We start from the raw sequence: 3,057 nt of genomic DNA, 5'->3' as shown, positions 1-3,057 counted from the left end.
ATCGTGTTTAAATACAAGCACATAACGAGGAAATACTAAATGGATTAAACAAAAAAAAAATAGGAATCTTATTTCCAATTAGCTAAAGATATAATTAATTGTGTGCAACAGCTTAGATAAATATAGGTTCTAATGTAAGGGGGGGTGTCTGTTCTATCTTGGACTACATCCGCCATCCCAACCAGCCCTTTTAAATAACGACTGCATGATTTATGCGCAGTATCTCGACATTATCATCAAAGCTGAAGTTTTCATAAAGGGGAGTAATAATACCACAGCTCATATAACACTAGCCTTATTATCGCCCTTGAGCGATGTCAACATCCGCCTTATTAATTACCTATGAAATATTTTTAGCTTTGATCTCAATCAGATTTAGGGAAATAAAACTCGGACGGTGGGTATGTATGAATGAGATGGGTGTGTGTGTGGGGGGGGGGGGGTAAGGGGGGGATAGGGGAGGTTTTGTGGTTAAGGGGTTGGGCGATTGGGAAGGTTGTGGTAGCCACTGGTGTAAAATGTGTATTTCTGTGTGTGTGTGTGTGTGTGCATTGCGTGCGTGTATGTGTAAGTATATATGTGTACTGAAGTAACAACTTGGGACGGAGTTGTCTAGCGGTAGAGAGCTGGACTGCTAACTCGTAAGTCTCGAGTTCGAATCCGGGTTCAAGTCAGTAGACCGTCCCTGAGTGCACCCAACTCTGATGGGTAACTAACTCACGTTAGGGAATGTAAAGGCGGCTGGGCATAGTGCTGACCAAACTATCTCTTCATATGCCGAGTTTCACAGAAACAAGTGAACTCTACTTCGTTAGCCCCATAGACCTTCAGGTTTGAAAGGAAACTTACTTTACTTTGGAGTAACATCACGGGGAAAACCTTTTGCTATATATATATTTTACTTTACCAGCTTGATACATCGATTATGGGTTTTTTAAAAACTCCAACCGGATCTAGATCTGTAGCGTCACATATGTTACTGCTGTCATCACCCATCAGGTTATCCTGTACCGTCTGCCACCTTTTACCCACCTTCACCTCCCCTCCCCCTCCTAATTCTCAAACAATTTTACTAATTTTTAACCATAACCACATACATATCAAAACACGCAATCGGTAAACACGACAACAAAAAAGACAAAGGTATTTTCTATTTCGTGTCCTCAAACCCGGTTGTAAAATAAAAACATCCTTACACGGATGATAAACATCAAAGATGTTTTTTTTTTTAAAACCGTCGCCGACATCTCCGTGTCCTCGTAACCTAAACGAACGCGCTTGAAATTAAAATACAATTTTTTTCGCGAGATGTTTATTTTTTAACATCACATTTATCGTTACAAAAATCGGGCTCAAGTCGTTGCCTCCCTTGTCTAGATCCCTAGTTTAAAAAAAAACGTCAATCGCCCCAGGAGACAACCGCTTCATTTAAAGCGGAAATGAATTATCAGGCATATGGACTCTCATGCGAGATGGCCAGGTTTTCGCGTTGGGCCACTTGGGCCAGATAGGATATGCAAATCTCGACAAAATTTGTTCCCCCAGCTTAATTAATATGCGTTGATAGATATGACCCGGCCATCAAACCCGCCATTTTTTACGGCGTGGATAACCATCGGCAACACCTGCGCGGTGGTACGCACGTTTTGATGACGTACTTCCACCTCAACATTCGTGTCATTTTAAAACAGAGGAACGCAAGGTCGCATAAGGAAACTGTTTTATAAATGATTCAATCAGATTTATGGCCTCGACTCGCGGGGTATCTGATAGATTTTTATTGTCATTTAACGTCCTCTCCCACGATGCTATTACTTCGTATTCTCGACCACGCCCAAACAAATATATATATATATATATATATATATATATATATATATATATATATATATATATATATATATATATATATATATATATATATATATATATATATAAAAAATTGTGTCATAAAATTGTGAATATATATATATATATATATATATATATATATATATATATATATATATATATATATATATATATATATATATTCAAGAATTAACGTTGCAATGTAGGTTGCATTACAGGTTTTTAAATTTATATCTTGCATCTTGGGTGGTGGGTCATTCGGTGGAATGTCATTAAAAGAGATAATGTTTTTAATGTTAAGCATTTGTTTAAAGGTTTGAAGAGGTTGGGGGGGGGGGATTGTGTGGTGTGGGTGAGGGCGAGTTGGATAAAGGAAAGGTGTGGAGGGGGTGTGGTATAAAGAAAAGTAATAAATTGTGATTTTTAAAATGTGTTGACAAAAACAAGATAGAAGTGGGCAATGTATAAAGTTCTTTAAATACACCGGGACAGTCGATGTTTCTCGACAGAACTGTTTAGTTTTATTTTAAAAATCGCAATGCAGTTTTAGTTTAGAAAAATTTATCAATGTGGTGGTTATCAAGTGCCTTCTAATAGATGATTGTCGTGTAAATAAAAGAAATACGGGCGAATTATACGAGAGACGTGACCTGGAAGAAGACACCAAGAAGATTGGATACACCTGGGGATAGTTGGAGAGACTAGCCCAGGCCTATGTCCCAGGAGGGGCGACATTCAAACCCAATCAATCATAGGATAATGCATGTGTATGTTTGTTTGTTTGTCTGTCCATGTGTGTGTGAGAGGTGTAAGTTTGTTGTGTTGGAAATGTTTCAGATTATTGTTGCAAATTTCAATGTTTATTATTGAACCTTGGGATTGTATACATTCGCTTAGTCTTGAAGAGCGTAAGTCCCCGTAGCGCAGGGGATAGCGCGCTGGACTTCTAATCCAGAGGTCGCGGGTTCGAATCCCGCCGGGGATGATTCTTTTGGTGACGGCGAAACTGACAGAACTGCCCCGAATGTCCAAAACTAGGTGGTACGGTGCACTGGGAAAATCCACGTTTCTAACGTCTGGGAACATGGGTGAGAGAAATGCTCGCTTCTTAACCCCGTTTCTACTCTGCATGGCTAATGAGCAATATCTGGAGCCGGTAATGACCGTATAAGAGAAGGGAAGAATTTCGTCAGAGCTTTTTCGTAG

General features: G+C 39.2%; 1 non-coding gene across 1 annotated transcript; it reads left to right on the top strand.

Annotated features, from left to right (window-relative positions):
• The first annotated feature begins 2,763 nt into the window (after window positions 1–2,763).
• Trnar-ucu (transfer RNA arginine (anticodon UCU)) lies at window positions 2,764–2,836 on the top strand. Its single transcript has one exon. It is a non-coding gene; the product is annotated as a tRNA-Arg (tRNA).
• The last annotated feature ends 221 nt before the right edge of the window (window positions 2,837–3,057 follow it).

The sequence above is a fragment of the Physella acuta genome, unplaced genomic scaffold (assembly GCF_028476545.2).
Source record: "Physella acuta isolate Inbredline_101_S28 unplaced genomic scaffold, ASM2847654v3 ptg000316l, whole genome shotgun sequence".
In the NCBI taxonomy this organism is placed as follows: Eukaryota; Metazoa; Mollusca; class Gastropoda; family Physidae; genus Physella; species Physella acuta.
Note: the sequence above shows the minus strand (reverse complement) of the source record. Positions and strands in the feature narration are given on the sequence as shown.